The 12,154-nt window shown below is 43.2% G+C and overlaps 1 protein-coding gene and 1 long non-coding RNA gene across 2 annotated transcripts in view; one reads left to right on the top strand and one right to left on the bottom strand.

Moving 5' to 3' along the window:
• LOC109282179 (uncharacterized) overlaps positions 1-8,198 on the bottom strand; it is a 48,063-nt gene extending 39,865 nt beyond the window's left edge. The window contains exon 1 of the long non-coding RNA XR_002089102.2: positions 8,055-8,198. This is a non-coding gene — a long non-coding RNA (uncharacterized LOC109282179). The remainder of the gene's footprint in view (positions 1-8,054) is intronic.
• The window catches only part of ADGRV1 (adhesion G protein-coupled receptor V1), a 487,191-nt gene that overhangs the window by 291,323 nt on the left and 183,714 nt on the right, over positions 1-12,154 (top strand). The gene's annotated exons all lie outside the window — the stretch shown is intronic.

Below are 12,154 nucleotides of genomic sequence, written 5' to 3'. Positions count from 1 at the left end.
CTGAGTTCCTTCATGAAGTGCCAGGTATAGGTTTACATAAAGAACAAGATAATTATACCTAGCTTTTATATGGCCTTTTTCAGTAGATCTCAAAATGCTTCAAAAAGGATATCCTTGTCCCCATTATGCAGTTAGAGAAACTGAAGCAGGGAGCAGTAATATGACTTACTGTGACCACCTAGTACAGCCAGAGCAGATCCAGGAATAGCTCTCAGAACACAGGCCTTGAGCTCATTCTACGAGGCAGCACTGCTCAGAAAAAAACCTAGATTATGATTATATTGTTAATAAAAATAGATGTTTTGGCTATGACTGCAGTCTCAAACTTGCTCACTACAGTGTAAAGTCTTTAACTTTTAGAAAGTAGCTCCATTACCAGGGGGAAAACTTCACATAAGCCTAAATCAAGCTCATCAGGGGAGATCAACAGCAAACAGGCAGAGCCCTTTTCTCCCCAGCACCACCTGGGGTGACAAGGAACAATGGTAATAAGCTGATGGAGAATAAGTTTAGGTTAGAGATCAGAAGGCAATATTTTACAGTTAGGATGGCCAAAATCTGGAACCAACTTCCCAGGAAAGTGGTCCTCGACCCTACCTTGGACAAATTCAAGAGGAGGTTGGATGATCACCTGTCTGGGGTCTTGTGAACCCAGCACTCATTCCTGTCTGTGGCAGGGGGTCAGGCTAGATGATCTGTTCAGGTCATGAACCCTGACCCTAGCTACTATGAAACTATTAAATCTGGGGAATTGTACCTGTGGTCAAATGAGCGAGTCTTTTTTTTTTCTTAATGAGCATTTGCCATTTTCGCTATCCTCAATCTAAAATATTGCAATGACTATTCTTTATGGCATATTTAAGCCCTCTCTGAATGGCAGAATAAAAATACTTATTCTTAAGTCTATCTGCCTGTCTGTGTATCTGTCTGTCTATCAATATAATTCTTTAATCAGAGCAAGTTGAATTCAAGGGCCAAATTCAATGAGCTGCTTATAATTATCCTGTATTTTTCCCAGTTGATACAGTGTTACGTTCTCATGTTGGAGCAGGCATGCTGTAAATTTCCATGTGCAACTCAGAAGTTTATACCAGCTTTATGAGCATCCCCTTGTACAGTTCTCCTCCAGAAAGTGCTCTGCTTGTTACTGATTGACTACAGCAAAAAAAAAAAAAAATGCTTAAAGAATCTAAACTAGTGATGATACTATTATATAGATTAACATTGACATTGTCTCCATGCTCAAATAATGTAAAAACTCTCTCCCCTGAGAACTGGTGTTAGTAGTTTAATATTAATGAGTCATAAATAGTCTTCCTGTTTTATCCCTTGTGGTGCTAAAAACAAACCACAGTTGCGTTTAAATATTTTTGCTTTTGTTTTAAGGTATAAAAGAATGAAACAAGTAGTTGAACACCTTAGGGAATCATAAGCTATTAAACTGTGGCCAGGAGCTTCGATCCTTTTTCCGCAGGAAAGGATACTTTTCCTTTTGTTTGGTAGCTGGAACAGTGGCACATGAGATCAGTTTCAGTTACTGCACGAGTAGGATTTCTATTAGAATAATGAAGGAAAAGGAGGTGAGGGAAGAAGGAAATATTTAAAAAACACTTTTTTTCTGGTCAGAAATAGAATTTTGCAAGTAGTCTCTTCTGTTCCTTTTATGTTCATTTCCATTACTCATACACTGGGTGGGAGAGGAATGGTGCTAAAAGATCTAAGCTATTGTAATAAAATTATACCTCGTATGAACTAATATTCAGGATAAGTAGTGAAGCTGTGAACTGGTTCATACTTGGAGGAGATCCAGACAATCTTATTTCTAAAATAACTAAACAAACACTGACATTCAAATGTGCACAAATCTTATGCACAAAATTCCAATTATCTTTAATGGAATTTCCCCACATGAATCCCACACACATCAGCAAATACAGCTGCCTGGGGATGACTAAAATCCAGGAGGAACTTTGATTCCCCGATTTAAATAAAAATATTTAGTTTAACATACCAGGGAGAGGGCAGAAGTGGATTTTTTGTTAAGTGTTCATCATTTGAAGCTTATGGTAGTCTGTCAATACCACCAAATTAAAAATCAATAAATAAGACCCAACTTGTTAATTGTTACAATGTAAATTCCAAATACCTGTACTGATGGCTATTTTTTGTCTGAACTAGGAAACATGGAGAACATCATTTGGGAAAGTCACTTTCCTGTAAGCTCTCTAGCTCTTTATATAAATATAGCATCTGTTGTCTCATTCCTTGGCTATATGTGTTCTATACAAAGGTATGGAATCATAATTAAGCAGGGCTGAGAGGTGAAACAAATATTAAACAGAATACCTCTCATCTTGAAGTTGTAAACTATACTTTACCTGCATGAGGGACACCAGTGGTGCCATTTACTTCCATCCTTTCACCTAGTGGTCCCAATCTAGAGTACCTAGTATCATAGTACTTAGGGTTGGAAGGGACCTAAACAGATCATCAGGTTTGACCCCCTGCTGCGGGCAGAAACGGGTGCTGGGATCATAGCACCCCAGCCAAATATCTGTCCAGCCTCCTCTTGAAGACCCCAAGGTAGGAGAGAGCACCACCTCACTTGGGAGCCCATTCCAGCGCCTGGCAGCCCTAACTGTAAAGTAATGTCTCCTGATGTCCAGCCCAAACCTTCTCTCTAACCTTAGGGTAGATAAGGAACAGGATATAACAGGATTGCCCATGTGTATGGAGGAAGGAAAGTTCCTTTTGACCCTACTCCCTCTTTACACTCAAACCAAACTAGCTGTGCCCTCCTTCTGGTCCTCAGCTATGCACACACTAAAGGGACAGTACAATTTTAAACAAAATTATGGTATATTATAGACATTAGAGAGGCATATAAATGATTAGATCCAGTTCTAGAAGTATAAAGTAATGGAGTATTCACCACTTCTCTTGGGAAAATATATACCATTTTACTGGGAAGGTGCATCCCTGATTCCATTACTTCTCTCTATATAATGAAATCACCTCACTCAGTCATTACTTTCTCTTTTATTTGATTAAACCATTCAAATCTGTGTAGGCTTAACTAACTTGTACAAACATCTGGTTTGTACACGTTCAAATTTCCATGTGTTCTTATAGAGGCTGCTGTGATTTTTAAATCATTAAATTATTGTGAATATTCTTAACTTGAGGCATGTTTTTTCTTTTCTCCAGCTCCAATTTCATCTTCTTTTGAGGTTTTTGAGAGTCTCTTGTGAGGTTGAATTTTTATTTTCAGTAGTTTTGTGTGTTTATTTTAACTTTTTAGAGAAATGGTAGTATCTTAGGTCCCCTAAACATGTTGCATGTATTATGCAGTTATCTGGTTAATTGCCTAACTAATTTAGACTGGCTTCACATGCAAATTAACAATGGCACCATAAAAAGGTCCAGCCAGCTATTTGAGTTATTGCTGGAAAATGTGTAATAACTTGATAGCTGGTTTTTCTCCAGCTTTAATATGCATGTATAGCCTGTGCTCCCGTGACAGGGAGTCCTGTCACCACCAAACTTGGGAGCTCCCAGCTGCAGGACCATATGCCCCTACAGCTGGGAATCCCATCAGCTGACAGGATTCCCTGCCATGGGGTGCATGATGTGCTCCCCTCAACCGAGAGATCACAGCAGCTGCAGTCTCCTAGCCACAGGGTGAGGGAGCTACTAGCCACAGGAACTTGATTCTTGCCACTGCAGGGGGATCTCATGATTGGGCTCCCCCTGTGGTAACAGTAAGGCATGATGGGATCCAAGGCATCATCCCACAGTTACACAGGTATATGTGCTGTATAGTACAAGACATTTGCTAATAGTGTGACTTTGTTGCAGTCAAAATCATTCATGAAATAAATAGTGTTACATTATTTGGGCTTGTTTTAGGCTCCACATGTATGCGTTTCAGTAGAACCTGCTTGGAGAAACTGGAGAGCACTTGCAAATTGAGTACTGAGTACTGTGGCCCTTAGAAATAAAACTGCACTCACTAATATATTGTGAAAAAGAGGGTTGGGAACTGAAATTTATCCTTTGGGGTATGGAAAGCAGTGTGCACAACTACACTTTGTATCAGGATGTTTGTTCAGTTTTTCCTGGCACTTGCAAGACCCTTGTGGACACATTTATTCTCTCATCCCTTGAATTTATTGTCCAGAAGCAACTGTTGGCTACAAATGTCCAACTTGGGATCCTTAAAATTCTAGTTTATTAGGCAGATTGAAACACTGTAATGAGTTAAATCATAAACCTTGGGGCTGGTCCCCACACACACATACGCACATGCACACACACATACACACACACACAGTAGCAAGCTACAGAGTCAGGTATACCTATCCTACAAGCGCTGGAGTCTGCCGTCAATGGCCAGTCGAGGCTTCTTTCAGCGTGGTGTTATCCTCCAGAAGGGGGTTGCCGGCTGGTCCTTCTGGCTGGACAGGTCTGGTCAAGTTGGAGATCAAGAGGGCGCCACTGAGGGTCACTTTTCACTGCCTTTTATATGTCCTTGGCAGACTTTGGTGACTCCCCAGTTTTCAGTTTTGCCCAATCCAGGGGTCATTGACCCTCGTGGGACTTCCCCCCTCAATGGCTACTGGATGGCATCTGTCACCCTAGGGGTCGTCCGCATGAACATGCAGGTTTGGGAGTCTATTGATGAATTTTGAATAGGGCTCTGGGAGTGGTCGATCTGGAGATATTCAGCCCAAAAGTTGCTCCCCGGCGTTGATTAACTCAGGCCAGGGCTTCTAGCTCTTGATCAGTGGCGTTTAGAGATTTCCCGGTTTGTACGTTGTGTTCTATTGAGTTCTGTTGGTTGATCCGCAGTCTCCCAGGTGTTAATTGCTGTCTGCTACCATATTACACATTCAATCACTGATTCACTTGCTCTTTCAGGGGCCAGCCTGATGCAGGGAAGGGCAGTTTGATTCCTGCCCTTGTTAACATTGTTACAATGTATAACTTACTTATGAAACTAAACACATTCAGTTGAAAGGTGAGGAGTATAAAATATAAGCTACAAATGCCATGGCACACAAATAGATAAAAATATCAAACTACAAGGGGAGATACAAAATGCACACATACAAATTTTAAAACACACTTCCTTATCTTAAAGTGAAAGAGAGAGGAAGGAAGAAAAGGTAGAAAAAGAGAAACATATCCAAAGAGGGGAGAGCAAATGCAGGCAAGAGGAAAAGGGGCTTTCTGCTACACAACCATATGATGATTGATTCCTATGCAAATGTTTTAGGGCCTGGAGTTCCTCTGTGTCTTTCCCTAATAAAGCTACACAGGAGGAACTGTATTTGGCCTTACGTAAAGACAGTATTTCCTTCAAGACTTACAACATTTGGCAAATGAAGATTTTTTTTCTAGTATATCTAAGGTGGAGTCCCATATTGTAAAGAGCAAATCAGAGGGACAACAGCTTCTCAAATTATGCTACTTAGTGGCATGGGGATCAGTGATGGGGTGGACAGTATGGCTGTCTAAATTTGTTTAATAAATTACTTTATGAAATATATGGAAAGTGGGCAGGGAGAGGCTTTGTAGCACAATGGTCAGGACACCCACCTGAGTGGAGTGAAGCTAGGGTTCCAGTCTCAATTCCAGTGAGGATTTCATTGTTTTATAAAAAGTGAAAGAGCTCCTGCAGGAAAGACTAAAAGAAATTCATCCCAGAATTCCTAACTCTATTGTGCGGACACTTATTTTTGCTGACTGTCAGGAGACCTAAGTTCTTCTGTGTGAGTGCTTAGGGGCAGGCATTACCACCGCTCTGTCTCCTCTGGTTTGTAAATAGCAGCCAATTCCCCTTGTAAATCTTGTCTTTATTTCTGAATTCCTTTTGCTTTTACAGTGGGTTCTGCTTTATAGAATTGCTAGTTAATAGAATCAGCTGCTTATTTGAATCAATATGAGAAAACCAAAACCATTTAGTATATTATTACATGTAAAAATCGCTCAAATTAGAATGACAATTTTTGGTTTTTGGAATCATTTTACTGGAGAAGCCCAGGGATTTTGTAGTTTGCTGAGGAGCCCTCTGCAGGCTGGCAGAGTTCCAGCCTACAGGGGGCTGGGGGAGAGCAGGAGGAGGGTGGTCAGACAGGGGGTGCCATGTACATGTACATGGCCCCAAGCAGCCTGGAAAGCAGCTCCTGCAGATTAGGGGGGAGGGGAGAAAGGAATTGAGCCCACATAGGGAGGGAGTTGGGCAGGGCTGGGGCACCAGCGGGGAGGGGGACAGGGGATGGACGGCACATTTGTGGGGCGGGGGCCAGGAGCTGGACTCCCTGGTGATGTGCCTCCTGCATGCGTGGTAGCTTTGAGAAGCACAACCCCATGCTGCTGCCCTCACTGCCTGTGCCTGCCCCCACCCCCACCCCGCACAGCCCTGGGGGTTGTAGGTCCCCACCTGCCCCTCCAGGAGTGCGCACTGTGCCCAAGCCCACAGCAGGCAGCAACAGGAGGGGAGCTGGGCTTCATTCTGCTGCAGCAGCCACCGCCTCCTGCTGGGGGAAAGGGGTTGCAGACCCAGGTCCTTGGCCCCATAGCTCTGGCAGCTGGGCCCCCCTCCAGCAGGGCTGGGGGGCAGGGGGTTGTGGGTGGGGAGTGAGGGGCCCCAGCACGGCTGTGGGGGCTGAGGAGGAGGGGAGTGAGAGGCATGAGCAGGGTTGGAGCTGTGGGGGAGGAGTGAGTATCTGCATGCTCTTTAAAAAAAAATGTTTTTCCTTTTAATGAAATCACCTGGTTAATATAATCAAATCACCATTCCCCAAAGTGATTCCAATAAGAGGAATCCACTATATTTACAAAGTGGTTAAAAATTACTGTTTTTTTTTTTCCAACTGGCTTAAAAATGAGCAAAAACTTTTGAGGCCACTGAGCCTTAAAATATATCAGTTAGAAAAGAGTTTAAATTACTGTTGTACAAAGTTTATTCCAGTGGTGGTCAACACTTTTGGTAGGCATGCCACAAAGTAGCCCTACGCTCTCCCCAAGTGCTCCTTGCCTTTTTCCTGCCTGATCTGCTGCTCTGCTTTCTGCTTTTTGCTCTCTGCTCTCTGACAAGCTATTGCTCTGCTTTCTGCTTCCTGTCCTGTGCTCCTTGCCTGATCTGAAGCTCTACTTTTTGCTCCCTGCCCTATCTAACACTGTTGCCTCTCCACTCCCCAATCTGCTGTGCGCCATGCACAGACTGTCTGTGCCACTTGCTGCATCCATGCCTCAAGTTGGTCACCCCTAATTTATTCTAACTGTATACATCATGTTTACCTTTATGACGAATGAGATGCTACTTGTTTCTAATGGTTTTATTTACCCAGTTTGGCTAAAAACTGGTAACTTCATAGTCTAGTGCTAGCAATAATAATAATAAGAAATTAAAAGCTAAGAGTTTTCCCTGATAAAATAACAGACAACACTCAAGTTCCTGTGGACTTGTATAGCAGCAACTTCAGTAGAAAGTTTATTTTCCCTACAATATGTACATATTTTCATTAGTCTTTGTTGAAGTTCTGTCTGTCTGATGGGGAGACAAGGAACAATGGTAATAAGCTGATGGAGAATAGGTTTAGGTTAGAGATCAGAAGGCAATATTTGACAGTTAGGGTGGCCAAAATCTGGAACCAACTTCCCAGGGAACTGGGCCTTGCCCCTCGCTTGGGCAAATTCAAGAGGAGGTTGGATGATCACCTGTCTGGGGTCTTGTGAACCCAGCATTCATTCCTGCCTGTGGCAGGGGGTCAGGCTAGATGATCTGTTCAGGTCCCTCCTGACCCTAGCTACTATGAAACTATAAGAGACTTTCTTTTGTAATGATATTTTATTGCCTCTTCTGGCTTAGAATATGTGTCTATATTTGTGTTTAAGAAATTGTATTTGCTATACAAGGCAATATTTATTTGAATCAGCATATATTGAGGACAACTGGCAAACCCTGAAATCTGACAGAGGAACAATAGTTCATATCCATGCAAAACACTGCAGACTTTGGATTTAAAATACCTTCAACTTTCACTTACTGTAACTGGGAAAGGGTCTGTGTCAGGATAACGTGTGCTAGAATCCTCCTGATAATTCTGCTGGTACAATCTTCTCTCAGTGCAGTGAGATTTATATTTAGCTGTTTTGGGAAGCTGACATGTTTTCCACCCTGGAGAAGCAGGAACATATCTCAGCAGTAGTTTAAATCTTAACTTCTCACACAACTAACAATTTAAAAATTAAACTAGTGTTAATTATTACTAGGCTTTAACCCAGTTTTAAAGCTTCTGACACATTGCTAGCCCACTTTCTCTTGCACAATAGTCAGCTTAACAATACAGTCTGTTCCTCATTATGAGCTAACTTTGATACTGGAAGTAGCTTTGTCACACTTTCCAGAGTATTAACTTCTTCCATGCCAGGGTGTTTGAGGATTGTCATAGTTTCTAAGACTGTACCATACTATTTTGAAAGTTTATTTTCGCTAGAATATGGATAAGGCCAACTTTCAGTGGTTCTTTTAAAGTTTCTCTCTAATTTTCCTCTGTAGCTCTCTCTCTAGTTTCAATTACCTAAGCCATTCTTCTTTATTTCTCTCTTTACTTATTATTATTTCTTAACATATTTTCTTAATTAGTGGCAGCATTCAGTATTGTTTAAAAAAGGTTGGAAATGTTTCATTTATTTTGCTACAGAAAAAGCCAGTGGGTTTGTGGCAATGTGTGTTTAAAAAATTGCATTTTTTTCACTTCAGATTATTGGGTCTGTGAAGCCTTTGGTATACCAGCATCTTGAAAGCTACCAAAATTACTGGTACACCAGATGTCCGTGTAAGAGATACAGATGTTTCTATAGGGTCATTGTCTAATGGTACAAATGTTGGCATTCATAAGAATTGGTAAACTTCACAGACTATGGGATTGTTCATAGCAAAAGATTAGTCATGGCCAAGTGGAGGGAAAATGAAAGCTTTTGAAGAGCATCCACGTGTATGACTTGATTCTGGTTTCCCAAGAAGACTATATTGACATCCTCTCAGGCTCTCTGTTTCCCAACCTCCTCCCACATTATTTTATTGCCTCATTGTCTCACTTCCCTCCTGCCTGGTTCTTATAGTAAAGATTAGGTTGGACTTGTTAAATATGAGCAGGCTAGCTTATCACTTAAAGATAATGGGAGACAATGGCCATTTTGAATAAGGGCAGACATTTCCAAAGTTACTATATGAAATTGGGAAGTTTTAAACAGTTAATAATATTGCAAGATATGCCTGATTATAACAGTTTCCAATTCTGCAACGACATGGTACAGGATTTGTTATGTTGTAATGATACTTATTTTTAGTAGTTTCAGTTTATATTTATAAACAAAAGTCTCTATTCAGGGAAGAAAGAAATATCTGTAAAGCATGATATAAAGACATTTTAATTCGGGCATTGTTACATGTGCTTCTGATGTGGCACCAGACGCTTTTAATTAGGGAGCTGTGCTAATTGAAAGTGCCCGTGTATCATGTGTATCAGCAACACAGTGTGTCCCCCCCACTGGCAGTGGGGCGCTTTGAACTAAAGCACATTGAATATGTTTTATTTCAAAGCACATCACTACCATTTTCTCAGCACGGAGATGCGTTGTGCTGCTGATGCCTGTGATGCGTGAGGCTGCTAGAGCATGTCACTTTCTGTGCTCCAGCACACTCAATTAATAGAGTCTACTCCAACTCACTGGATTTGCCCACCACATCAGAGCAGGCTCCCCACAAGTGTGTAAGTACCCTATAGGAAGAAACAATTCCATTCACTTGTGTCAATAAAGCCTCATGTATTTTTAGAGAGCTTTCATGTCCAATTTCCTCCATTCTAGAGGTAGAATAAAGTATTGGCTTATAATAAATTCAGTATGGACACTTAGGATTTGGGCTTGTTTGTTTGCTTGTTTTGAAAAGTAAGCCATGTAGGTTTATCATTTGTTACTTACTGATAATTCTGTTAGACTTACTGCATTTCAATTAAACCATTCTTTTCCATGGGAAATAAAGATGAAATACACTGCTTTTTCAAACAATAGCTTATTCTTCCAATAATACTAAATAGTTGTTGCTTCTGTCCTTGGGATTCCTGTAGTGGGACAGCTACATCTTCAGATATCTATAGTTTACATCAAATTGAGGCTAGTTTATCTATCCTAAATTTATCCACAGAGGCCATGTCCACATGAGCGTAGACATTTGGTTCTCCAGGAACGACTAGCAGCAGGATACCTTGTGCTGCTGCTAGTTGTCCCTGGAGAGCGCCTGTGCCATGCTCCCTGTGGTGCATAGCAAGTTATCCCAGGTGGGGTAGGGGAGGCTGGAGTTAGCACTGGACTGGTCCCAGCAGCCTTATCTGGGGTCCTGGGGTCTCCTCGGGCTGCAGCAGCAGCCGCAGTCCTGCTGTCGGAGCTTAGCCAGCAGCTGGAATGTGGCTCTGGCTGGCCAGACTCTCTAGTGTTGAGTAGTGCACACTGTCACCAAATGCACCACTCTCCTTTTTTTGTGTGGGGGGGTCTTTTTGTTTTGGGGTTTTTTTGGGGGAGGGGGTTGCCCCCCCGGATATCCAGGGGGTCCAAAAAAACCCAACCCTGTGCTGCCCCCTTGCAGCACAGAAAACAGCTAAATGTGTAGTATGTGGCACTGCAGACATGTCTACAGCACCACAAACTGTACAGCCACGCTTATTTGGATGTGACCAGAATGAGCATTGCTTACAGACTTATCATTCCAGTGTCAGTAGAAGGTCCTTTCCCCCACAAAACATGTTTTTCATCAGTATAGTTTAGATCATTAATTTAAAGGTCTTGCCACATTTTTATTTAGATGTAAACAGCAACATATTGGGTCATCAAGAAAGAAAAATAATTCTTCATTAGACATAGGGCTGAAAGTTTGGATCTGACCCTAAACTTTTTTAAAACTTGGATTTGCTCTGGCATTACAATTTTACTTGGGCCCATCTTTAACTTGAATATGGTAATCAGATTACACCAGTAAAATAGGTGCTGTGGCACTGAAGAGTAGTGGCTATGTCTAGCAAGAGTGAGTAATGAACAACTTATTAAAAACCAAATTGGCTCATCTTATTGCAGGATTATATCTTGCAGCAATAACCTCCCCTGACCCCATTCCTTCCTTAGTGCTGTCACGTATCAGACCACCCTGTCATTTTCATCTTCATATTGTAAGACAGAAGGCAGTCAGAGTGGTTCTTTAGAGAGTAATTCAGAGGTGGGCAAAATTTGGCCTGCGGGCCAGATCCAGTTCACCAGGCCATTCTATCTGGCCTGCAGGGTCCCTAAAAAATTTAGCAAATTAATTATTATCTGCCCCTGGCAGCCTGTCAAAGGTGACAAGGCACCAGTGGCAGCAGGACCCAGGAGGAGCCAGCAGCAGGACCTAGCAGCCGCAGCAGCAAGGCCCGCCCAGCCTCACCCCGTTTCCCCACCACCACTCCCAGCCCTCAGTTGGAAGCCTCTGCTTAGCAGAGGCTTCTGGCCTGGTGGCCCTGGAGCCGTTCCTTGACTCCTTCCCTCTGGGAGTGCAACTCAGATAATAATGTGGGGGGTGGGGGGAGGGAAGGACCACTGGCAATCACCTCAATCCTTGGGGCTGGGCCGGGCCAGCTCCTGCTGCATCCTGTGGTCCCAGTGATGCAGTTGGCAACCACATGGTGCCAGAGCAGCTGGCAGGTGGGCAGGGGATTGGGGAGAAGTGGTGGTGGCAGGCAGGAAAGTGGGGAAATGGTGGTGGCAGCAGCAGCAGGCAGGTGGGTGAGTGGCAGTGAGCAGGCAGGAGCACAGTGATAGCTGGGCGCTGGGAGGGAGCGTGGTCCTGCACCAGTGCCCCAGGGCCAGGGGGGCCCAGACTGGCAAGGGCTCTATGGAGCCAGTTCAGCTTCTCACTCTCCCTGCTGGCACAGTCCAGCCCAGCTCTGTAGAGCCCCTACCAGCCAGTCCCCCCACTTGTGCACGCCCTGCACTCCCACCCAGCTGTCACTGTGCTCCCACCTGCTACCACTGCCATTTCCCTACCTTCCCACCCACCGCCACCGCTTCTCCCCCTGCCCCCTCACCTACCAGCTGCTCCAGCACCATGTGGTTTCAC

Source organism: Alligator mississippiensis, chromosome 3, assembly GCF_030867095.1.
Source record: "Alligator mississippiensis isolate rAllMis1 chromosome 3, rAllMis1, whole genome shotgun sequence".
Lineage (NCBI taxonomy): Eukaryota > Metazoa > Chordata > Crocodylia > Alligatoridae > Alligator > Alligator mississippiensis.
This window is presented reverse-complemented; position numbering and strand designations above follow the sequence as displayed.